This window comes from Ambystoma mexicanum, chromosome 4p (genome assembly GCF_040938575.1).
Source record: "Ambystoma mexicanum isolate Mex_15411 chromosome 4p, UKY_AmexF1_1, whole genome shotgun sequence".
NCBI classification, from domain to species: domain Eukaryota; kingdom Metazoa; phylum Chordata; class Amphibia; order Caudata; family Ambystomatidae; genus Ambystoma; species Ambystoma mexicanum.
Genome location: NC_090927.1, coordinates 73096680 through 73123477, shown reverse-complemented (window position 1 = coordinate 73123477; position 26798 = coordinate 73096680). Strand labels below are relative to the sequence as shown.

The following is a 26798-nucleotide window of genomic DNA, read 5'->3' as shown; positions in this document are numbered from 1 at the left end:
GCCAAAAGCTGCACATATAGCCCCCTAGAGTTTTCACCGGTTCAAACAGGAAGAATGTTTTGGGTTTTCCATTAAATTAGGGATAAGTGCTGCTAGGGGTTTGAACTTTTGTCCACATGAAGCAATATGAGGAATAACTCGGGACACTCCGCAGTTGGCACTTAAAGAGCCAGGAGCAATGGCACTGGGTTTTCAATAGCTGGGAAGGAAATGTTTGCCACCCAGCCCAGTGACAGTGCAAGGAAGTAGGTGTGAAGTGAGGGAGTGGCGAAGGTAAATCATCCAGTCGTCAGGACAGAAGTCATAGTTGGGGAGAACAAAGAGAATGCTGCCACTTTAGTCCTGTTTAGAGAAGACACAAGTGGTTAAGAGCTGTTTGGCAGTGTTGAAAGGAAGGAGGTGTCCGACTTTCCTAATATTTAGGAGGTTGAGGTGAGCCACCATTTCAGTTTTGGAGATGAAAGTCTCCAAGTAGAGAGGATGTGGGAAGGGTCATAGATGATGCAGAGGTTTCTAGCTGAAGAGGAGTGGGTAGAGTGTCAGGTGAGTACTGGATAGGCAAGCTGCGAGATCAGAGGGAGTACTTCACGCGATCCAATATTTAAAGACAGGGAGACAGCTGAACATTTTGATAGAGAGATCAGTGCAGAGTTCAAGAAAAGAGAAGAAGATTTGGGTGTTACTTGAGGAGAGTGGTACGAGAACCCAAAGGATGACATTAGTGACCAAGAGCAGGGTAGTAGAGTGTAAAGAGGAGGGGACCCAAGACAGAGCCTTCTGGAACACCAACAGTTAGAAGAGTGAGTTGAGAGGTGTTGTTTTTCCAGGAGACAGGGAATTGGTGAGGTGCCAGGTAAGATTCAATCCAGGGGAGGCTTGATTGTGAATCCCATGAAAAGAGAGTATTTGGGAGATCTGAGTGATTGCTGGTGTCAAAGGCCGCAGAAAGAAGAATTAGGATAAAGGATAGGTTGAAGTGCTTGGCAGAGGTGATGAAGTTGGAGACATTCATAAGAGCGTTTTTTATGGAATGAAAAGAGCGGAAACCTGCTTGTAGGGGGTCTCGAAGGTTGTGGATGTCTAAGATATTTGTAAAATGTATGAACACAGACCTTTTGAGCACTTTAGAGTACTATGTAAAGAAAGACATAGGGCGAAGTTTAGCCAGTAGGTCCGGGACAGCCCCTGGCTTTTTAAGGAGAGAGATGACCATAGCCGGTTTGAAAATAGAGGGGAAAGCAAGCAGAGTCAAAGGACAGGTTGAAGAGTTCAGCGAGATGAGAGGCCACTAAAGGGGCAATCGGCTTGACTAGATGCAGAGGAAGCGGGTCTGATGGAGCACAAGAAGGGGTAGCCTTCATAAGTAGAGATAGGACTTATTTAGTATTAGTGACTAAAGTGGGACATATTTTATTTATTTATATTTGTAAAGCGCTGACTGCCCTCGTACATCGCAGCGCTGTTAAGATGGATTACTTAGTTACATAAGTGCATTTGAAGGCACACATGCATGTTGCTTCATACAGTTACAATAAGTGCTTAATATTGCTTCCATAGATTGGTAGGCAAATATATGGTGCCAGCCACATCTTACACAGCGGCATCTAACATAAAGTTGCATGGTCAACATCAGTAAGCAAGAGGATGGTGCCAGCCACTTGTTGCATGGCGGCAGCTACGAACACTTGCGTGGTCAAAGCTAGTATGCATAAACAAGGTGCCAGCCACAAGTTACAAGGCGGCAAAAACACATGTATGCGAGGTAGAGGAAAATGGTCCAGTAGGTGGAGAGGAGAATGTAGGAGGTGGGAGTGTGAGGAAAGTCAGGGGAGAGTCTCTAGATTGGGAAATTTGTGCAGCAAAGTATGTAGCTAGGTCATTATCTGTGTGAGTGGAGTTGATAGTCATAGTTTTTCATTTATTTCATTTAAATGTTTTATTATGTTTATAGCTCTGAACCGGGATAACCAACCCAGCCCTTTAAGATGAGGTAGCAATACTTTGAGATGAATGGGGATGGAGAAGATACTCAAATATCAATAATCAAAACAACTCAGGAAGTTGGCAAAGATGACTGTTTTAATATCAATTATCTAAAACAGGGCGTACAACAGACATCAATGGACGTCTCACAGCATATCTCTCAAAGAAGTTAATCAAAAACATTATATTTATAGCAAAAACTCATCATTGCCTACGTTAATCTGCACATTTGCAAACGTCAGCCTGAGTGGCAAACTACAAAAACCTAGTGGCAAATGCGATAGGCTTAAAGGGAACATCTAGGTATACGTTCCATACTAGTCTAAGAATGTGATAGGCTCCTTAACATCAGGTGGGACTATTAACCCCACCCTTCAAAGAGGTCACTATGAGCATCACTAAATACAAAATGTCCCATTGGTTACACAAGCTATAGGGCTCTTAACTACACAGCCCCCTATAATTGGTTGGCACCCTTACATCTGTCAGTAGTTTTCCATCTATGCCAGCAGCACAGAGGCTGGACTTCTAGGTTCTGGTGGGCTGGTCATCACCATAGCTTCCCACCAATTAGCATATCATCTATCATAACCTCAGTGGTCTGCACGTCAATGAAGGCTTTCAACTCGGCCTTGACAATGTTCTTTGCTCTGGAGAATACGAGGGAGTGGAGGCACGCTTGTCTCCTTGCATAGGCGTGGTTCATCATGTTTGTCCATCCCTCCACATGACTGAACACCACAAATTTGAGCTCTGGTACATTTAAAATACTATTATTTAATGAACTTCTGACGTCTTCCATGTTTTCGTTCACGTCTTCTGAACAGGAGTTTCCTTCTTTTACACGATTGTAACTTCTGTCTGATCATCCCAGCCAGATACGACCTTGGCTTCCTGGGGATGGTCCAGTCTCGCCCTTCTGAGATTCACTTTTGTAATTCAATTGCTTTCTTAACTGCAACACACTAAAAAGAGGTCTTCCTTTTCTGGTCCAGCTCTGCCATAATGCGTAGTGGAAACATTCACACATCACTTATGCCTATATATATTACATGGTCTGCAGTAGCGGCCATGTAGTTATGGTTAAGTTGCCAATCTCATAGGAAGAGCACTTTTTGGATGGCTTATAACTTAGCTCCCCCTGGACGAATCCTCACCATACTTTGCAAATAATGTATATGGCCCACTCTGAATTCTTTTGCAAAGTTTGGTGAGGTTTGCTCCAGGGGGGACAAAGTTATGGGGGGGTCTGAAAATTTTATTTTTTCCCATAGACATAATGTTAAAAAAACTTTGCTCACGCCTACAGCCCAAACCGCTGGATGGATTTTAACCAAATTTGCCGCAGGAGCGGCAGCTTGGTCCCGAAAGCGTGCTTTTGTTAATTTGGTGTACATCCGTCCAGTAGTTTTCTTTTAAACGACCACAACGTAAGGCAAAAAAATTAGTGATATCTATGTCCGATCTGCAGACTCACTTCCCTGCACTGTCCACGGACTGGGCTCTGATTGGCCAGAAAAATTTGCTGACTTTTGCGTGGTCCACGGACATCGGGACGCGGCCACTGATTCGGTGGTGAGAAAATGTGAAATGCGTCGGTTTTCCTGAAACGCCCGCCATCTTGGATTGGCAGACTTTTTTGGAGCGGTGAAAACATTTTTAAAAAAGCAGCATTGCACTTGTTAAACTCAACAAACAATCTCTGGGGATGTGGAGGGGATGAGGATTGGATTGGATATGGCCATGAGAAGCCGAGAAGCCAAAAAACGGGTTGTTTCACCCTCCGCAAGTCTGCGAACACTCCAGATGTCCTGGGGCAGTCCTGTGGTGTTCGTGGACACTTCAGATGTCCTGGGACATTTGTACCTATTTCTACATTACAGGGTTGGGGAAAAGCAGTTTTTGGATGCCTTAGAACTTTTGCACCACGTGTCCCAAAATATTGTAAAGGCATATAAATGTGGTGTCATTTGACGAATCTGCACAACATTTGGCAAAACGATTTTGGATCTAGATATAAATGGTTTTCTAAAGTTTGGTGGGATTTTCTCAAGAAGGGGAGAAATTAGAGGGGGGGTCTCAACATTTTTAAATGGCTTAAAACTTTGTTGCCGTTTGACGAATGTGGACAAAAGTTTTGAGAAAGATTATAGACCCAACCTTCAATGTTTGTGTAACGACTGAATGGATTTTGTCAGGTGGGGGCTAAGTTATATGACTATTGTATATACATACATTTTGACACTTTTTAAAAAATAAAACATGGGCGGATTTCAAGCAAACTCGTATGGAGCATTGGCAAGGACATTAAAGCATGGTTTTGCAAATGTGCCTGTGTTTTATTTTTTGACAAGTGTAATAATGTAGGTACAAAAATGTGTCATATACCTTAGGTGACTGAGGTATAGCTTGTGGTCGTGGCCAGTAGCCAGATTGTCTGCGTCATGGCATAAGGTTATGACACGGACAATCTGGCTACTGGCCATGACTGCTAGGGACGAAAAATGGTGTCTAAGTGGCTATGTCTACCTGGGACCGGCTATGTGGTAAAGTTATTTAAAGGTAGTATAGGTTTGAAAGGGGAAAAAAGGCCTTGTGGTAATATGTTGATAGGGTTTTGCAGGCTCCCATGGCAAGGGAAGAGGAGCTGTGCACAGAGCCCCACCTTCTCTTTCCATGTTGGCTGTCTTGGAAAGGTATTTTCCTTCCTTCTTACAGCTGGACGCCGCAGGCATCCCGCTATAGGAAGACAAATCTATGTTTCAGCACCCTGAGTTCCCGCTTTGGGAACCAGGGGTGTTAATGGCCTTTATCCCCCATTTCAGGGGCTGCAATGGATGATAATGGTCCGTAGCCCCTCTATTTATTTATTTATTCATAACACACAAATGCCCGCAGACATCAGGCTGTGTGGTTACAGTATTTGTTGAGGAAGATGAGGTGGAGGAAGACAGCTTACTACTTGCTGAGAAAGGAACAACCTTTCTGAGAGCATTGCAGTCATTGGATTTGGTGTGGTGGTGCATGGAGGTGGTCCCGTAGGAGTACTGTCTAGGTAGTCTGCGACTGAGTACAAAATTGCACTTAGTGCATTTCACTTTGGTAGCTTTAGCCTTTGGGACACTCCCAACAGTAGCAAAGAACAGCCACACCCATGATTCGATCTTGGTGCTAGAAGTAGGCACTTCCTCTACCTCATCTTCTTGGTCCTCTTCATTGTCTTTGGAAATATTGCGCTTTTTTTGTCGTGAAGGTCCTCCAGCTGGTGGTGGTGGTGGCTCTTGGGGAGGAGGGATGGCAATAACTGATGCCACTTTTAAGATAAATAGCAGTTTTGATAGAATTCTTCCAAGTATGTACTGTGTACTAGATTGGTAATGGATAATGAGTACGAAAAGGTGTCGTGGTGTGTAAGGGAAATTTTGAAGTTGAAAGTTCCTAGATCAGTAGAAAATGCAGTTCCGAACTGACCACGAAGTATTGATCTTATTGTGAAGTGCGGACTGGTTCTCAGACACGTCATCATGCCACGCGCCAGCGTATGGTCATGTGGCACTGTCCAGAAGGTCCGCAATGAAGTCAAATGTTCGTAGACCTCTACGGATGCAAAACTAGTTGAAATAGTTGCAAAAAGTGTATAGAAGTGTTAAAAATGATTCTAGAAGGTGGAAAATAACAGAGTTTTAAGGTGACACTTTGTGAATTGGACACAAATATTGTTATATTTGGTAAATATGATATTAGTAAGTTGTAGGAAAATAGCATGCACTGGTAAAAACCCATGAAATTCACTGAAAAAACTTTGTCAAAGGGACGTTATGGTTAAGTTGCACTAATAAAAACCTATGAAATTCACTTAAAGAACTTTGTTAAAGGGACATTATAGTTAAGTTGGACTAATAAAAACCTATTAAATTCAATGAAAAAACTTTGGTAAAGGGACTTTATGGCTAAGTTTCACTAATAAAAACCTATGCAATTCAGTAAAAAAATGTTGTTAAAAATACGTTAGGGTTAAAATGGAAAAACCCCTGAAATTCGCCAGTTATGGTAAGCTAAGCAACCGTAACTCACGCCACTACCGTGCACTGCTAAGACTAACACCCAGCACACCCAGGACATTAAAGATGACATCACAAATATCATTGATGACATCACTTCTCTAACCTTGATTCCAACCGTCCTTCTATCCTCATTCTCCTCAATCTTTCTTCTGCCTTTGATATGGGCAACCATGCCATCCTACTCAGTCGCCTCTGTAATAACTGATTAGACCCTGGCCTGGCTGACCTCCTTTCTCACTGATGACCCTCCCAGGTCCAACTGGGGTCTTTCCTCTCCTCTATTTCTCTCTCTCCACTTGTGGTGTTCCCCAGGGGTCTAACCTCTCTCCATGGCTTTTCAACCAATGCCTGGCACCTCTTGCCCACTGCATCGCTTCCTTCTGCTCCAACTTTCAGTGTTATGCGGATAACACCCAGCTTTCCTTCAGGCTCCCCTCAGCCTCCTCTTTTCCTTCTCTTTTTCCATATTGTCTGACCGCAATACAGGAATGTTGTGCCACCAATGATCTCTGCCTTAATGCCAGCAAGACTGCTATCCTCCTCATCTGATTACCAGCTCCCTCCTTTCCTCTCTCTCTGACCGCCCACTCTGGGCCCTCTTCCAGCTCCTAGGCGAACAACCTTGGGGTAATCTTTGACTCCACCCTATCCTTCTCTCCTCGCATCTCTGAAGTCTCTAAGAAGTCACACTACCAGCTGCACCTCCTCAGAGGCATTCTTACTTTCCCCCAGAAGCTCACTGCCTTCGGAGCTCTGGTCCTTTCTAGGCTGGACTACTGCAACAGCCTCTTTCTAAGTCTTTCTGTCTCCACTGTCCGACCTCTAAAACTTATCCAGAACAGGACTGCAAGAGTTGTCCTTGGCCTTAAGCCCATGGATTGTATCTCTCCAGCTCTGATATCTCTTCATTGGCTCCCAGTGGCAGCAAGGATCAAGTTCAAGACCCACTGCATCGTCCACAAGGCTGTCTGGGGCCTGGGACCGCACTACCTCTAACTCTCTCTTCCTAAACATCTCGCCTCTTGAGCTCTCCACTCATCCACTTCCAGCTCTCTAAGTTAGTCACATTTCCAAGCAGAGAGCTGGGGGCAGTGCTCTATCTTCAGCTGGAGCCTCCCTCTGGAACAGTCTCCCTGCCTCTCTCAAACTTGAGCAGAACCACCTCCGGTTCCAGAAGCAACTCAAGACATTCCTCTTTGCTTCCGATTTCTCTCTTCCTCTCCCCTGCTGATGTCCCGACTGCTCCACACGCTGGTCACCTGGCTACTCTCTGAACTTGGGCCCAGGCTCCGGCATGTCCAGTTGCACTTCGCACTGCCTCCCGGTTCCCCTAGCACTTGTGGTCTGTATCTGCAACCCTACAGTCCCCTCTCTGCACTTATTAGCCACCCGTTGGCTGCACTTTTTGAGTTACCTGCACTCCCCTCCCACTCCCCCTCGGCACTTCTCCCTTTCCACTTCCCTGCACTTGCGTAATCTGAATGACACAGTGCCTCGTAAGATCGTTGTTTTGCCTCCCTATTTTTCCCCCTCCTTGTCTTGTCGCTCCTAGAAAGGTCTGTGTACAGATGCATTATAAATGCCATGTGATGTCATATCATTTATTCACCATCCCTGGCTCCTCTCCCGTATACTTTCCAAGTACCACACACACCCTATTGGGCCATCCAAACTAGACACAAAACACACATCCAGCATAACAAACTGTTATGATGAGCTTTCAGGTTTATGCAGAAGCATGTGATGTAATGGAATGTTATGGTGTGGATGAGAGAATGTTTGTGGTGAGGGTTCTAAGCCCAGGCAGTTGGAGATCCCCTGCCTGGGTGATGGGAGCCAGTGCCTTGATCCTTGTAACTGTTCCATGCTAAGCTAACCTGATGTAACTCAAGAAGATGTAATAAACCTTAATTGAACTTACCCTCAACCTAAGAAAGTCACTTTGTTTAACTGGCGACGAGGATGGTCTTCAAGAAGACAAGTAACGGACCTGCAAAGCAAAAGAGAAATGTTTTAAGTGATCAATCTGCTGCAGGGGGTGCAGAGAAATAAGAAAGGGACTACTGCCCCCAGACAAGTAAGTCCCATCACCGAGCCCTGCAGAAGTGAAGAAAGAGGGGAGACCTTGGGCCCCGCAGAAGTGAAGAAAGAGGGGAGACCTTTGGGCCCCGCAGAAGTGAAGAAAGAGGGGAGACCTTTGGGCCCCGCAGAAGTGAAGAAAGAGGGGAGACCTTTGGGCCCTGCAGAAGTGAAGAAAGAGGGGAGACCTTGGGCCCCGCAGAAGTGAAGAAAGAGGGGAGACCTTTGGGCCCCGCAGAAGTGAAGAAAGAGGGGAGACCTTTGGGCCCCGCAGAAGTGAAGAAAGAGGGGAGACCTTTGGGCCCCGCAGAAGTGAAGAAAGACGGGAGACCTTTGGGCCCCGCAGAAGTGAAGAAAGAGGGGAGACCTTTGGGCCCCACAGAAGTGAAGAAAGAGGGGCACAGTTGAAGACTCTGAGATGATCAGGGTAGACCCCAGTTAAAGCAAGGTCACCCAGGGGAAAGGGAAAGGAAGTTAAAGAGGGCCACAAGTGAAGAAGCACTATCCCAGCTCCACATGTTGAGGAGTGAGTGAGGATTGCAGGGAAGCGGCAGCGCTGCTGTACATTTTTACACCGATGTGCAAGAGACTCCGAGCAGAAGAAAGAAGGAGCAAGTGCCAGTGTCAATGACGTTCAAAGTAGTGCCAAACATATGACGCAGGGCAGTGCTAAGGGTAGATATTGCCCCAGTATGCTTCCCCGGCGTGGGCATGGAGCAGGTCCCGGGTGTAGGGCAGAGCGCCTTGTCCCCAGCGTCTCGGTGTTGCCATGTAAGAATGCTGCTTATTCAGCAAAGCCTCCTGGCCTGAGTAACCAAGGTATTGTAAGCCCTGGGAGAGTTGTAGCATCTCAGGGGCAGCGTTGACCTTGTGCCTTGCTGCCTGATAACGAGGATGGCACAGGAGGGCACCCGTGGCTGCTGGAGAATGGGCGCTCCGCGACCTGGCCTTGGCTTTTGATAATGGTGACGTCAGATGTAGGACTGGGGGAGATGGCAGTGATTTTTGAATGTGACGCTCCCTGCGTTGAGATGCAGCGAATGGCCAGTGTAACGCCATCAGGGGTGCTGGGCTTCTGGACTGGAATAAAGGACCAGAATCACGCTCGGAAGGGGATGTGTGTATTATTGCAGGAAGTGGGAAGAGCACAACATGAAGGTTTAAGCACTGCCATCGCATGGCTCTATGTTGAGGGACGTGAGAGACTCTGTAAAGAGTGTATGCAGTCCATTATGCAGGATGCCAGGGGCACCGCTTGTGAACGAGCTTCAGGGGCATTAAGAGTCAGATCTGTGGAGAACCGTTGCCTTGGATGTGATCTTAAACGGTTCAAGGCGCTGGACGAAGCATTGGAGGCGCTGCTGATCAGACTGCCACGTGCTGAACAGGGGGGTTTTTGTGCGGCGAGGAGTAGCAATGGTAAGGTGTGGCACCAGGCAAAGAAGCTCTCACGCATCGAAGAAAGGCCAAGGCAGTGCTGAGCTCACGAACAGTCCCCTTTCTGGATATGGTGATAAGAATGACGTTGTGGGCCATGAAATGAGTGATAGGGTGCAGTCAATTGTCATATTGGTACAATAAATCTGTGTGCACTTTTAGGTCAATAAGAGAGTGATGGAAGCGAATGAGGTTAGTGTGAGTACATTAACTTAGCTATTTTGAGGAAGTTTCAGTTTTTAGTGTTGCCTGCATCAAGGATTTATAGGTGTTTGCGAAGCATGGTCTTTTAGGGTGCGGGGTGTTAGGACAGTTTTTCTGAAGTCGAACTAAGGGCTTAGAAAAACCATTCAACTGAGGCAGTACAAGACTCCACTCTTAGTATAAGGCCTTACCACCTGAGTTCATGGTAGCGTAGACAGAGCAGCCAGGCTTATCTCAGGAGGGAAAGAGGGCTGTGAAATCAGTGAAAGTGAAATTGTCATAGAAATGATCCAAACAAACACTGAATCGCTATGGGGGCTATTACAAGTTGGGCGGTAAGGGGTTAATGGCGCCGATAAAGGTGCCGGAGCCGTCAACCCCTTACCGCCCTATTACGAGGTCTCCGCGCGGGACCCGCAAAGGCCGCCTGGTAAAACCAGGCATCCTTAGCGGGTCCCGCGAGGAGACGAGCATGCTAACAACGGGCCCATTGTTAGCATGCTCCCCATTCCCATTGAGCCCTCTGGGGGCTCAAATGGGAATGGGGATGCAGAGGGTCTGGATTCCGTGAATGGGGAATTACCAGGCCCTCCAAGGTTGGAATGGCCCAGTAATTCCTCATTTAAGGAACCCGGACCCGGTACCAGGTACCCGGTAAGGGGTAGCCATGCCGCTAATAGCGGCATGGCTACCTCCTAACTCGTAATGACCCCCTATGTATGTAAAAATAAAGGATTTATTTAAATACAAGCATGCCCAGATAAATCTAGGAGTAAATAAGTACTAAAACATTATATGAAATCACGATATAAAAACACAACACTATACTTGAAAGTACACAGACCCAAATATAGACCTTATTTGAAGTACCTAACAGTAGCAATAGGGAAGTTAAAACCTTTTCATACACATTAAGTATAGGTCAAGCCTATTCTTGGGGAGTAAAAACCAATGGTTACTTTTTACAATTACATTCAGTAATGCAAGGGCAGTAGACCCTTCCAGTTGTATAATGATGCTTTGCAAAAATCACTTAATTAGTCAACTGGACAAAATACCTTTGGTGAATAGTGAAACACTTATTCTAGGTGCAGTAAAAACCTAGAACTACATTTGTTATAGCACACAATTATACTAGGTAAGTAAAACATAATGATGTAATATACAATTACAGGTGCTTTTGAAATCACAGAACCCCAGATTGAGGTAAACAGTAACTCTTTTAACTTATTGGGATGGCACACAAGGTAAGTAAAATCGACATACTTTGTTTAACCTCACAATGGAGGGGGGAAGTAAAACTCAATGTTACACTACTGAATAGTTATTCTAGATAGGCTACAACCTAATGCAGACTTCTTAAGAACAGGCTAGCAAAAAGTCAAGGGAAGCCAGACCCAGTTGGGGGACACTCATACAATTGTCCTCAAGGGACTAATCTGGTCATACCAACCATTGGCGGACACTTAAAATCACCCTGCAGGAATAATCTGGTGAAACCAACACTTTACGTTTGGGAAAAGGCACAACCTAATCACAGAAGAGTAAAATACCTTCACATCTACTTTCTATTAGACTGGCAAAACAGTGGCTAAGGAAGAAAAGATGTTAACCATACTTTTAAGAATAGTGTGTCATACATTCAAGATCATTAAGAACTTCTGTAACTGTTCACTCTTAGAATTACAATTACCAACCAACTCTTTACAAGTAAGTAACTTTTGAAACACTTATTTATTTTTCAAGGCAGAAGTCCCAAACCCTTGACAGTCTTTCCCATATTTGTGGAGTGTTCTCATTGGCAGAAGGGGGTTCACTAGGACTAGTGACCAACAGGCAGTGTCAGAATAGGTTCTTTACGAGCAAAAGTCAGAGGGGCTTCGCAGAAGACACCCTAGCAGGATTCTAGCAGTGGGACTGGGTGCACTGGACGAGGGGCCTCCCAATCACAGAAAACACCACTTAACTACATAGAAATCCTAACAGGCTTAAGGTTAGTACATACCCAAGCCAACACAGTACCTCAGCATTGCAGAAGCTTTTGCAGCAGGAGAACTTCATGATCTGCAGCCGAATACCCGGTCAATAAACTCCTTGTCGTGGAGACTGAAAACAAGACCTCAGACGAGACTTTGCAGCAGGGATCAATGAAGAAGGCTCTAGCCAAGGTTTCCCTTGTGGCTAAAGGCGGTTCTGTGGATTTGGCACCTTTTCAAGCAGCACAGAAGAAGACAGCAAATCGTGGTTGAATTCTCATCATTTTAAAGATCCAGCACTCGGGTGAGGGGGTTTTCTGGACTGGAATCGTGTCTTCGGAGATCCAGCAGGATGCCCATGAAGTTTCAGTGAGATTTGGAATTCGGAAGACTGTGCACTGCATGATGGCTTGAGGTCCCAGGGTATTGGGGTATTGCAACAACGCAAGGTCGCAGCAATGCCTGGGATGGCTCAAAATGCAGGTTTTCTTGATTCACGTGGGTCTCACTAGGTTTCGGGTCGGGATAATCATTTTCGGAGGGCGCAGGTGGATTGGAAGGAAGGGCTACAGCAGGCTCCGGTTACACAGAAGGCTCTCGTTTTTGCCGCTTTCCTTTTGTCATCCTCTTCAGTTTAAGTTCCAGTGGTCGACATGTCTTCAGGTTCCAGGTTTGCAGTATTTATCAGGAATTACAGCACAACCTCTGCATTCGCTCCCCATATTTCACAGGAAAGGGCGGTCTGGTTGTCTCCATTCAAGCAAAATGTGATACAAAGGGCTGGAGAGTTTTGGACTCCTCCCTCACTTCCTGCTCTCACAGACAGACTGGAGCCTGGGTGGGGTGTCCAGGGTACTCCCACCAAAGACAAAGATCACACAAAGGAATTTCCCACTCTGGATGTCAGGTGAAGGAACAAGAAATGACAAGAAATACTAAAATGGCGAAAAAAGAAGACAAGGGCCAATTTGGAAAAAATGTACACCCTTAGGTCCCTTTACTGCAGCTGTGAACACAGCCCGCTGTAAAGGTGCACCAAATTAATACAAGGTATCACTGCCACCAGCCATTGAAGGTGAGCTTGTCACTGTAACAGAATTGTTACAATTTTAATGTGAAAGGGGATACCTTGTATCTCCCCAGAACTCCACATAAGGTGGGGTGTGCTGGTTTCACAGAGTAAAAAGATCCTTTCTGCCCTTGGGAATTGTAGTTCATTCAAGGTAAGCACAAGAAAGTTAAAAGGGGAGCCCCTAGGGCACCCCAGCAACAACAGGCACTTATTGCCAATAAGTTGTTAAAAAGGATAACTTTAAAAATATACTATGGTGAGTCTTAAAAATGACACCCAAAAAAAGATTTAAAGATTATGTGAGTGTGGAAAAAAGTTCCCACTCACTGAGGTCTTAATGGAAAATATCTCACTAATAAAGCAAAATGTTCTGGGGTTTGAACCAGAAAAGGGAGATTTACTAGTTCTTTGCAAATCTTACCTAACACGGGGCAACATGGACTCCTAGGCCAATTACCACTCTGTGGGTCATGATATTAGGATGGCATGCAAGCGCAGTGGGAGTGGTTAGATTTTGAGTGATCAGACTCATAGGGACTAACATGTTTCTAGAATTTGCAGGTTAGAGCTATTTCAGCTACGGACATATAGGGCTAAGAAATGGGCGATAAAAATGTGGTGCGCTAAGTATAACGATTTTGTCAATATGCTAAAGAGTGGAGTACCGACATGGTGAATTCCCAATGTGAAGTTGGGCTATGTGAGTGGTTGGGATTGTGTGTGTCCCACCATAGTAGATAAAGGGGTGGGCTGGGAGGTCATGCCTTCCGTAGTATAAATGGATGGGAATTTGATGTTTCCCATTGGGGTAGATAGGGGGGTCATGGCTTCTGTAGTATAAGTGGATGGGACTAGTGTGTTTCCCACCAGGTAGGAGGGTCATGCCTTCTGCAGTGTATGTGTGGGAAACATGTGTTTCCCACCATGGTAATTAAGGGGGAGTTATTGTTAGTGATTGGGATTATGTGTGTCCCACCAAGCGTATTTAAGGGGGGGGGGTCATGCCTTCCGTATTATAAGTGCAAGTGATTCTGTACATAGTGAGTGGTCCTGCAATTTCGCACCAACCTGCTTTGATAGGGGTGTGTTGCATCTCGCTATGTTATAATAGTGCTGCATTAAAGGTCAGCAAGAGTAGAAAGGGGGATGCGTTGCGGATTCAAGTTCAAGAAGGGGGGACGCCTCCCATTGTTATTTTGATAAAGTTGCATCTCTCTCTAAAATTGGCGCACCGTGTGATTGTTTGTGTATGTGGCAATTTGGATCAAAGGGAGATGTGTTGTGATGTGCTTTGTGTGTATGTGGTCATCCTGGAAGAAAGGGAGATGTGTTATGATGAGCTTGCAAGTGTTTGCAGAAGCATGTGATGTAACTGGAATGTTATGGTGTGGATGAGAGAATGTTTGTGGTGAGGGTTCTAAGCCCAGGCAGTTGGAGATCCCCTGCCTGGGTGATGGGAGCCAGTGTCTTGTGACTTGTCACTGTTCCATGCTAAGCTGACCTGATGTAACTCAAGACGATGTAATAAAGCTTAATGGAACTGACCTGCGGCCTAAGGAAGTCACTTTGTTTCACAAAAATTATCAGAACACAAACAATCCCGGACACTGGGCCTCGCCCCCATGTGGATAAAAAAAGCCAGTGCACACAATCAAACTCATTTAAAAAAACAACACGCAAACAACGTCAGTTCCTCCTGGTTCCTCAATCACCAACAGAAAAGCACTACTTCCATCCTATCGGTCTTCCCTCACTAACCCTCCCCTCCTTTCTTGCAGAGCCGTGTGAGCGCCAGGAGACTATGCCAATGCTAACAGTACTGGTATAAGACAACATAACAAATGCATTTCACCTAGATGGGCCCTTTACCAGCCCTTCTCATTAATATGCTCTCACAGCAATCACGTGGTTCCTGAGAGCCTGTCATACATTAGTGTCGGGAGCGCTCTCCCAACACTAATGTATGCAATGGGGCTGCACACTGCATCCTCGCGCTGTTGTCCTGTCCCTCGTGAATGCTCAGGTGATCTTGGAGAATAAGATGACCTGAGCATTTCAGCAATGAGTGCAAATCACACAGGCGCATTCCTCTGCTCATTTCATTTGCACTCATTTTTTGCAAATATGGCCCTTTATGTCTTAGTCATTTGTTTTCTTCGGTAGCGATTTGCATCCTGTTCAAGTCTCCATAATATTGCAATGCTCAATGCAGTGTTTCTGTATCATTTATCAAATTTAAATTTTCATTTATAGATGCCCAAAATTAGACAGACCGAGCTGCACCTGGGCGTGAAAGAAGTACGAAACAGGCAGAAGGGAGAAATACAGAGAAGGGAATAGTTCTAACCGCGCAGATACTATTACAAGACTTTAGAAAAATGTGCAAGCGGATCAGCTTTGCGTAGCGGCCAGGAGGTGATTCCATAAACAGTCCATTCCATGTTGCATTCCTCTCTGATCTATATTGCAAGGACATGTTTTGTTGCTGTTATGGTTTTATCTGCCATGCCCAGGATTTCCTGCATCTGGTGGCAGGATGTCATGCATCTGGTGACAGGATGTCATGCATCTGGTGACAGGATTTCATGCATCTGGTGACAGGATTTCCTGCATCTGGTGACTGGATTTCCTGCATCTGGTGACAGGATTTCCTGCATCTGGTGACTGGATTTCCTGCATTTGGTGACAGGATTTCATGCATCTGGTGACAGGATTTCATGCATCTGGTGACAGGATTTCCTGCATCTGGTGACTGGATTTCATGCATCTGGTGACAGGATTTCATGCATCTGGTGACAGGATTTCCTGCATCTGGTGACAGGATTTCCTGCATCTGGTGACTGGATTTCCTGCATCTGGTGACAGGATTTCCTGCATCTGGTGACTGGATTTCCTGCATTTGGTGACTGGATTTCATGCATCTGGTGACAGGATTTCATGCATCTGGTGACAGGATTTCCTGCATCTGGTGACAGGATTTCATGCATCTGGTGATAGAATTTCATGCATCTGGTGATTGGATTTCATCCAGCATTGCCATTAGACCTTAGTTGCATGAACAGCAGCCCTCACCAGACAATACCAATAAAAGCTGCCCCATTTTTTAAAAGGCTCCATTGTGTGCACAGCACCTTCAGAGCTGGAGTCAACAAACTTCTCATTGTTAAAGATTCTAGTGTCCGTTTCCATTTATTGGACCCTGCAGAACATCCGTTCCCACACAATTGCTTCCTTCATCTGGACTCGCCGGACTCCTCAAGTCCTTTCCGCTGCCTTTGCGACTCTCTTACTCTTTCTATCCTGCCCTCTGGCCCCACACACAATGCGGGCCACAACTTGGATGCTCTCATCTCTACTGACATCTCTCTTTATTGCTCTCACTACCTCCCTCTCTTGGACTGACCACTCTCTTCTCTCAACACACCTGAAGCTCTCCTCTCCTCTTGCAGCAATACATCCGGCACAGCCACTAGGCTTCAAAGTCACCAGACCCATGAAAAAAGTGACAGTGGCTGCCTTTGCCGCCTCCTACTCTCCACTACCCACCATTCGGCTGACTCCCACCCTACCACAGCCCTCTCTAACCTCATTCTCTCTATCTTCAACACTCTTGACATTCTTGCCCCTGTCATGAGGGTCCGACTGAAGCCTTCCAAAAAGTGCAACTCTTGGTACAACTCCGACCTGGCTGCCCTTAAACACAAGTGTAGGCAGCTGAACGGAAATGGAATGCGTCGGGCGACCCATCTGACAAACTGGCCTGCCACCTCCTTCAAAAGCATTATCGACTCTAGATGACAATAAAAAGAGTCTATATTCAAGCCTGCATCTCCGCAGCATCAAACAACACGGCTAAACTTTTCAAAGTCTGCAAGGAACTGGTCAATCCTGCAGCACCTCTTCTCATGTCACACCCACCCAGGACCTTTGCTCGGCCCTGGCTGCACATTTCACCACAAAAACCCAAGACATCCTTTCCACCCTCTCTTCCACACCACAGCATTCACCAACACCATAGCCTCCCTTGGCCACACCTCCTCTTACCCTCTCTTCTTTTTCGCCCATCACACAGGATGAGTTCACCAGAAAAGTCTGATCTATGAAGGCTTCATCCAAACACCCCTCCAAAACCATTAAAGACAATATCGACTCCCTCGCAAGAGCCTTGGCTGATTGCTGCAATCTCTCCTTTTCCACTGGAGCTTTCCCAATGGCCCTGAAGCACTCCCTTGTGCACCCTCTGCCGACCCCACCACTCCGGCAAACTACCGCCCTATCTCCATCACTCCTTTCTTGGGCAAACCCCTGGAAAAACTGGCTATCTCTCAGCTGACCCTCCATGCTGAATCTATTGGCTGCTTCCACAACCATCAATCTGGCACGGAAACTGCTCTTCTGAACATCTGTGAAAACCTGCTCTCAAATCTTGACACTAACACCAAATCTATCCTCAATCTTCTTGACCTCTCCTCTGACCTCGACCCAGTAAACCACAACATCCTGATTTCATGGCTCTGTGACACCCTGGGAGACAGGTCAGTCTCTGGTGTGGTTAACCTCCTTTCTCTCCAACCGACCATCCCAGGTGGAACTCAGAGCCTTTCACTCGACTATCACTCTCTCAACCTGTGGTGTTCCCCAGGGATCTAATCTATCCCCCTGGTTCTTCAACATCTATATGGCTGCCCTGGCATGTGTGATTGCCGCTTTCACCTCTAACTAGCAGTGCTATGTGGATGACACACAACTATCTCTCAGGCTACCCTCAGCTGCCTCTTCCTCCTTGCTCATATCTGACTGTCCGCTATTCAGTCCTGGTGTTCTGCAAATAACCTCTGCCTCAACACCACTAAGACTGAGATTGTTTGCAATGGGACCTCTGCTCCTGCTTTCCCACTCTCACTCTGGCCGGCCTCCCTTGGCCCTGCGCTCGCACCCAAATGCGAAGCAAGAAACCTTGGGGTCATTTTTGACACCACACTCTCTCGTTCTCCTCTCACATTTCAGACATCTCTAAAAAATCTAACTACCAGCTTCACCTCCTCAGTGGTACTCTACCTTTTCTCAATTTCCACCAGAGGCTCGCTGTCTCCAGAGCCCTGGTTCTCTCCAGGCTGGACTATTGCAACAGCCTCTTCCTCAACCTCCCTGCTTCTGCCCTGTGCCCTCTGAACCTCATCCAGAACAGAACCGTTAGACTTATCCTTGGCCTCAAGCCCAGGGACAGCATCTCTCTGGCGCTGAAATCCCACCCCTGGCTTCCTGTGGCTGCAAGGATCAAATTCAAGACCCTCTGCATTGTTCACAAGGCTTTCTGGGGCCTAGGAACCTTCCTACCTCCAATGCTGCCAACCTAAATACTGTCCCTCACGAGCCCTCCGCTCATCTACCTCCAACCTTCTGCGAGTGAGCCGCTTCTCCAGCAGAGATTTGGAGGTAGATCCTTATCCTCAGCAGGTGCCTCCCTCTGGAATAGCCCCCCTGCCTCCCTCCTCCGTGAGTCGGATCTCCTTAAATTCCAGAAACTCCTCAAGACTTTCTTCTCCCTTTCCTTCTCTCTCCCTCTACCCTGCTAAGCCAGTTCTGTGTTCCCTCTCTCCCCTCATCTTCCTTACAGCACGCTGAATGGCCGTCGGGTGTACCTCAGCGTCTCACTGGCCCCCGGCACCCCCAGCAGTCCTCTTTCGCACTTGCCTCAGGGCCCTACACCTCACCCACACTCATTGCACTTGAGAAATGTACCCTAGAGAGTGGCTCACTATGCCCCAGTCTCAACCGACCTAGTGCACTTGATCCTCCCTCCCCCCAACCCCTTGACCCTCTGCACACTTGCTCGAACCATACACACCACGCCTGAAGATCATATGTCTGTTCTCCGTTGTCTTTACCCCTTACTTGCACTGTTAAAACTGCAGAATCGCCGCCAGGCCTATTTGCTGTCTCCCAAAATGTTAAATGTATTTTTTACTCACTTACTCTACCTGTGCAGACTAGTATCGTCTCAGAATGGCAAGGGCTTTGAGCGACTGTTGTTTTTTCCCCGTGTTTCCACCCTCCTTGAGCGCTTTGAAACACTTGCCTGTGTATAGGAGCTATATAAATAAACAATACCATACCCTACCATACCTGGTGCTGCGGCGTGAAGGGGAAATGTTTGGGCAAACAGCCAGGCCAAAAGCTTACGATGAACAACAGAAAAAGAAGGGCTAAGATGTATGTCCAGCGGGAGGGAGTTCCAGGGAGCAAGGCCCAGCACTGAGAATCTGATTTTTTTTGCTGTAACAGATTCATTTGCGTATTTGTTTGTTTTTGTTTTGCTCTGTTTGTTTTTTGGCTCTTTGTATCCTATTGCTGGCGTTAAGCGCCCCTATGCCTACAGGCCCCCAAGATGATGCTATATAAATAGCGACCTCCCTTCAAGTACGCGTTGATATTTGGGCAGAATAACAAGATTTAAACAAAAATGATGCAAAGTTATGGTGGGGGAATATGGCATAATTCCTGTAACTAGAATAGTGGGGGCTGCTGCAAAGAGGCTGCATAAGATAGCCCCCCCCACTCCCTGACTCTTGAAATGGGTCCGTTGAGAAATCCAGAGGCGGGGAGGTTCGGCGTCAAGCCGCAGCTGTGTTGTGTAATAAGCAGGTTGGGTAATTTGCTCTGGCACAAGAGTGGGCACAGACCGGTGACGCCAGGGCTCGTGTCTCTTTGCAAACAGTTGACCTGCATCCCAAAACAATCACCGTCCTATTCTCACAGCAATAAGCCAGGATATTGTGTTTTTAAGTACTGCATTGTCGTTGTGACGGTTTGTATCCAATGTAGGGCTTATGTAATGTTGTGGCGATGTTGCACTCCATGAAGGTCTAAGAGCAGCGCCTTATAGGTTTTCTTTAGTGTCAGTTCCCTGTTTCTTAGTCCATGTCTTCAGTTCAGCTCTTTTATATTCATTCTGCTCCTGGGACCCCCACCCCACTGTCCCCTCTGTACTAGTTCTCAGAATAGCCTCAGTTCAGCTCTTTTATATACATTCTGCTCCTGGGGCCCCCTGCCCCACTTGCCCCTCCGCACTAGTTCTCAGAATAGCCTCAGTTCAGGTCTTTTATATACATTCTGCTCCTGGGGTCCCCTCCCCCACTGTCCCCTCCATACTAGTTCTCAGAATAGCCTCAGTTCAGCTCTTTTATATACATTCTTCTCCTGGGACCCCCCGCCCCACTTGCCCCTCCGCACTAGTTCTCAGAATAGCCTCAGTTCAGGTCTTTTATATACATTCTGCTCCTGGGACCCCCGCCCCACTGTCCCCTCCATACTAGTTCTCAGAATAGCCTCAGTTCAGCTCTTTTATATACATTCTGCCCCTGGGACCCCCGCCCCACTTTCCCCTCTGCACTAGTTTTTCTATATGCACATTATTTTGAAGGTCACAGAGTTGTGAGCTATAGTATTCCAATTGTTTGCAAATATTCTAATAATATAGCGTTGTGGCTATTGCTGTCGACTGCATCCCGATAGCCCTTAGGGGAGATTAAGATCAGCATGCCCCCTGCCCCCACAATACCCCTCACACAAATCACGTGCACCTAATATGTGCCTAAAACTCTTCTGGCATATGCCCCCACCTACACAATGCACAAGGGGTTCTCCCCACTTTCCCTGCTTCACCCCCAGCCATAAATCATGTGCTCCCCAAACATGTTCACCTAATTCCCTAAGCCTACCTACGTCCTATTATTGATTTAGTGCTGCTCTAACTTTCATTACAAGTAATCCTTGCTACCCTCTAACCGCAAACATTTCCTTCCCAGCTATTGAAACCCCAGTGGTATTGCTCCTGGCGCTTTAAGTGCCAACTGCAGAGTGTTCCGAGTTACTACTCACCAGGGGAGCCGACTTATGAATTTCCCCGGGGGGGCCCAAATACAGGAAGTGACATCACTGGCAGTTATATAACCGCAAATTTGCATGTAGTCACCCACCTGGTGCAACGGCGCGCAGGGGAGGGGGTGGGGGCGCGCGCAGCGCAGAACTGTGGAAACATTGGCTAGCGTGTACTGCATATACTAAAGTCAAATAAGAAGGAGATTTAAGCCTTTGAGTTGCATTCCAGTAAGCCATCACTGCCCCTACTCCACCCTTCTATAATCATCCAGGTTGTAGTAGCCCTCCCTCAAAAGGCAAAGCAGCACAACTAGGATGGGAGAATGAAATGCTTGCTAAAGAGAAGGTACAGCTGCAAGGTGGCGTACCACCACCACCACCAAAAAAAATTCCCAATCCAAGTAAAGGCGTTTCCCGATTAAAAACTACCAAGCAAGACGTGTGCGGTGCCATAGTTCAGTAAAACATCAACAATTCCAACTTACAATAGTGCTGCTGTAGATTGGCCAGCCACAAGCGACATTTGCTAAAATGTTACCTCTGGGTAACCAGATAAAGTTAGGGATGTAGTTTAATCTTAAACCTTTCAGTGGACACATCAGATGTGCTGCTGAAGTATAATGCAATCCTGGCTGAAGTATAATGCAATCAAGTGTGGTTTCAGACTTGGGGGGGAAGAGTGTTAACTGCTTTTAACATTGTAGTTTACCAGAAATTCTGGTAAAGTAGTGTACAATGTTAAAAAGCAGTTACCCAGGCTCACCCTGCACCCAGGTGATGTTTGGGACTGATGGAAGCACTCACGTCTTAATATTGTAGCCATGGTTGTCTCCATGTTTTAAAAACTCCCACTTTCCTGGTTCCTTATTCAAAAAATGAAGGAGTCAGTAAAAAAGTGCACCCCACTTATGCTTAATAACGTCTTACCTTCAAGAAACGAGCATGCACCTCATTTGTCAGGGACCGCTATTAGAGGCCCTGGTACTCGCACCATTTTGCACCTGCTACAATCAATGGCCAGTTAATACCACTATGGCTGTGCCTGGCAAGTGCCTTTCCCCTGCCTGCACAAAAGTCCAAACGGTTGGTATTGCCAATGCTTGTTTGAGGTTACTGTAGGCAGATGAAGAGAGAATTAAAGTGGGCAAAATAAAAAACGGCATTCACCGAAATATTCCAAATTGCGAACACTTGGGCAGTCCCACACCACTGCTGCCACCCAGGCCAGTTTCTTGGCCCGGGCGAGGCGGGCAGCTGCCCGGGGCACAATTGCACTGGGGGCGCAATTGCCCCGGTCCCTGCCCCTGGCTGGAGGGGTTCACATGTCTGGGTTTGTGGCGGCGATTTCCGACGGCAGAGAGTTTGGCAGCGCCGTAGCAGGTGCTGGCGCTGCCTCTTCTGACTGTAATGTCACATAGTACACAAGTACTATGTGACATTACGGAAGTCAGAGCAGGCTCCCAGCCCACCCCCTCCCTTGACTTTCGCACCACTTGGGGTGGGGGTGGGCGTGTACTAAGTGTGTGTGTTTGTGTCAGCATGAAAGTATGAGAGTGTGTGTTTTCACTGGTCCCCTTTTCCCACTGTGTGCCCCCACTGTGTCCCAATGTGTGCCCCCACTGGTCCCCGTGTCCCAGTGTGTTCCCCCACTGGTCCCCTTCCCCACTGGTCCCCTTTTCACACTGTGTGCCCCCACTGGTCCCTGTGTCTCAATGTGTGCCCCCACTGGTCCCTGTGTCACAATGTGTGCCCCCACTGGTCCCCGTGTCCCACTGTGTCCCAATGTGTGCCCCCACTGGTCCCTGTGTCCCAATGTGTGCCCCCACTGTGACCCAATGTGTGCCCCCACTGGTCCCCGTGTCCCAGTGTGTGCCCCCTCTGGTCCCCTGCCCCACTCGTCCCCTTTTCACACTGTGTGCCCTCACTGGTCCCTGTGTCACAATGTGTGCCCCCACTGGTCCCCGTGCCACAATGTGTGGTCCCACTGTGTCCCAATGTGTGCCCCCACTGGTCCCTGTATCCCAATGCTGTGCCCCCCACTGGTCCCTGTGTCCCACTGTTGTGCCCCCACTGGTCCCTGTGTCCCAATGTTGTGCCTCCACTGGTCCCCGTGTCCCACTGTTGTGCCCCCACTGGTCCCCGTGTCCCACTGTTGTGCCCCCACTGGTCCCTGTGTCCCAATGTTGTGCCCCCACTGGTCCCCATGTCCCAATGGGTGCCCCCACTGGTCCCCTGCCCCCACTGGTACCCGTGTCCCAATGTGTGCCCCCACTGGTCCCCGTGTCCCAATGTTGTGCCCCCACTGGTCCCCATGTCCCACTGTTGTGCCCCCACTGGTCCCTGTGTCCCAATGTGTGCCCCCACTGGTCACCGTGTCCCACTGTTGTGCCCCCACTGGTCCCCATGTCCCACTGTTGTGCCCCCACTGGTCCCTGTGTCCCAATGTGTGCCCCCACTGGTCCCCGTGTTCCATTGAGTTTGGGAGGGGCATGCGGGGTGCGGTGGGAGTGGGGTGCGGTGGGAGTGGGGCACGAGGTGGGGGGGCGCATTCCTAGTGTTTCCCCTGGGCACCAAATGGGCTAGAAACTACCCTGCTGCCACCACCCATAGTGCGACATTAGGAGCCTATTCATGAAGAAAATAAAAAGCCCACACCTTCTTGTGTCTTCATAAATAGGCTGTTGATGGAGACCCAGGCCTCACAAAGGCCCGGCCCCTGTCGCACTAAGCATGTGTGGCAGGGGCCGTGGATCGGGCTGCTGCTTGTTGATGAAGCAACAGCCCGACCCTTTGGTAAGTTTTTCTTTTCAAACTGTGGATGCGCGCCCCCCCTGGGCATGAGGCTGCAGCCCACCAGACGGGCACACCCCACAGTTTGAATACCGCTGCCTAAGCCCTCCCCTCCAGGACCATACACCAATATGAGTCCTAGAGGGGAGGGCTTAATCGGACATGTTTGCACTTTTACCCGGCTGGAGAGAAATGAAGCAGTATCGATGGAAAGGGCCATCCATGCTGCATCACTTCTCTCTGGCGGGGGGGGGAGGGGGGGGCTCAGCTCCAACTTGATTTTGCGGGGGGGGGGGGGAGGGGCTCGTTTTAAATCTCTCTGTCGGTATATGAGAGATTTAAAACGATTTAAAATGAGTTCTATGACTAACTCTGAAATTTCCTCAGTCTTTAATGAACCAGGGGGGTCATACACATTTATAACATTTAACTTCCTTTAACAGTCAGGATGACTGATTCTGTCTTCCAGGATATATGTATTTTCAGCAGAAAGTTTTATCTTCTCGGCCTTCCAATTTTTCATTACGCCAATCACGGGGCCCCAAAGCAGGCGGCACTGGGATCCTGATTTGCTAAAATTTGGAAAATGTGAAAGCCATCCAGCCTAAGATCAGAGAGCAGCCGGCATTCCTGTAGGAAACATGCTTCTCTTTGTGATATTAGTTTTAAAGACCCTCCTGCATCCAGTAAAAGTGTGAATCCGTGAGTATTCCAAGAACATATTGATAATAGTCCGTTTTCAGAAGTAGAAGGAGAGTTAGTGTTTTGCATAAGCCAAGTTAAACTCCCCATGATGTTTTCCTGTATGGTTTTGCAGTTATCTGCCTTTCCCACCCCTTTGTCCTTAAATTTGAAAATATCCCACACAGCCTACATACGTAGTAGCGTGTGGATCTTACCTACGGAGTCAATTTCCTCCTTGGCATCAAGTTCAAATCCAAGTTCCAAGTACCTAGTTTGTACGACGTTATCAAAGTTGCTGTTTCGATGAAGCAGCAATGAACCCTACTAGATTGATAGGCATGAAAATCTAAGGTTAGATTTAACACGTCAATGCCATGAAATCAGATCCGTTAACATGTGTTTCTGTCCTAAAAGTATCCTACACTGTTCTCTTAATAGTGAAAACAGGCGAAGTGTCCAACGTTGCCTCTTCCGATCGGATACCTACATCAGATCTCCCCGGTACTGTGGTGAGTGCAGGTTGTGAGTATCGCACGCCAGTATTTGGCGGGGGCTCAGAAGGCATGATCGGCAAAGGTATGGCACAAAGTAAAGAATCAGATGGCTAATTAAGGGAGGCGGGAGCTTGAGAAACCGCCACAGGTAGGCTTGTTTCATCAAGCAGCCAGCTTGTAAGGGTGCCTTTGCTTTTAGCTGCCTTCTTTCACTTTCCGATAACCTTAGAGATCTTCTTTTGCTGTCCATTAGCTGCGACCACCTCATTAACGCTCTGTTGAGCTTGCAAGCACTCATGCCGCCGTATCAAAGAGGCAAATGAAGATGTTGCCACTTCTTTTACCTGCATCGTTTTCTAGATAGATATTTAGTCGAAGTGTCACAAATGACGTCCGCCTTATGCGCTTGTTTGTCCTGCCTATAATGATCACCCTCTATATTAATAGCCCCTGAGTCTACGTCCCTTGCTCGCTGATCAGCACTGATATCTGCCTGCAGCTCAACCACTGCGATCAGGGCATCCAAGTCTTTTTCACCTGCCTCGTGGTTCCATTTGGCTATAGGCAGACACGCTAGGTCCTCTATGATCTTCCCACACATTCGCTGAAGGACCGTCATAGCGAATTGCTGAACAGATAGTTGTTCTTGCGTCTCGCTGTGTTGCATCGTCTTATCTGACGATATATCGAATGCCGCCAAGATTCCGGGGCTACTTCCAGCTGGCACATATTAGGAGATGCCGATAGTCTCTTCCTTGTGCCATCGGTTTCAGAGAGATTTTGCACTCCTGTCAGTGGAGCTGGTGCTACCATGTTCTCCTCAGGAAGTGGTCGAGAAATAATTATTTCAGGTGTTTCCAGAATCTTCAAAGCCGAATGTTTGTCTGAGGTGAGAGTGTCTTGTAACGAGTAACATGGAGAAAGGAGAGAGTTATTGTTATCAATAGCAGAGAAGGAGGGATCCGTGCTGTTAATGGCTTGCTCCGTGCCAGAGGTTGATAAGAGCTTCATCCGCTTGTTCTGTTAAAGCCATAGGCAATATGGCAGCCTCTGGGTGAAAGTAAGCCGTAATTGTAACCGTTCCCGCTCCACCCTCACTCATTTGTTCACCCCGGGGCGAGCTGGTAGATAGTTGTTTCGGATATGCACGTCTCTTCTCCCTGGAGAGTTAGCAAGAGCCTAAGGCAGTCTGATCTTTTTTATATGGGGCGTTTTTACTGAAGTTATAATTGTTCACCCTGGGCTTTAATTTACCAGGCATTGTGTGAACTAAAACCAAAAATTCATCAGTCTACATTCCAATATGATGTTGCCATCCCCACTTAACACCTGTCGCCACAGCTATAATAAACAACAAATCAAACATTAAGCAATGTGTATTCCTACCAGATGCCGTGCAGGCGGGGCCCTGCGATACAGTAGAGTGTTCAAAAAGGAGCCTGGCTCAAAAGTTCCTGCAACATTGCAAGCACTAGCCATTACTCTGGAAGGGCCCAGTGTGTGAATTCACCAGTCGCCAAGCCACCGGTGAATACCGTGAACACTCCCTCCACACTCCACCACGCCCGCTTAGGAGTGATGTTTGTGAAGATCTGCTCCTCCTTTTCTCCAGCAGTACTGAAAAAAGACTGATATGAAAAAAAGATCTGGATAGAGTGTAACAAGGTAGCACACTGTGAACACACCCTCACACTAGGTTTAAGAGGAGTGAGTTTAGGGTGCCCTGTAACCAACAACGATGATTGGAGTGAGAGTCAATGAGGGTGATGTAGAATTCCATTTTTGCTCTATCAAGAGAGGACTTGAGAGATTTTAGGGCTGAGAGGTAGAGTTGCAGGTCCTCATTCGAGTGGGTATGTCTCCATTTGTGCAGCAGCCGACACATGTTTGTGTGGAGAGAGCGAATGAATGGGACGGCCCATGGTTGAGGATGCTGTGACTTGGAGGTGAAAGTCAGCAGTGGGAAGTAAGAGGCGAATGAGTCAAACAGTAGGGATTGGAAGCTGGAGAAGGCAGTGTAAGTGGAAGAGGCATTAGCTGTGAAGCCTGGCTAGAGTGGAGAATGTTCAGATTTCTGAGCGGTAGTTGGAAAGGGAAGGTTAAAGTCACCTACGAGAACGAGGTAATGTTTAGT

The 26798-nt window shown here is 47.4% G+C and overlaps 1 pseudogene; it reads right to left on the bottom strand.

The window, feature by feature from the left end:
* Nucleotides 1–25283, bottom strand: part of LOC138452772 (ATP-dependent Clp protease proteolytic subunit, mitochondrial-like) — a 30336-nt pseudogene extending 5053 nt beyond the window's left edge.
* Between the last annotated feature and the right edge of the window lie 1515 nt (nt 25284–26798).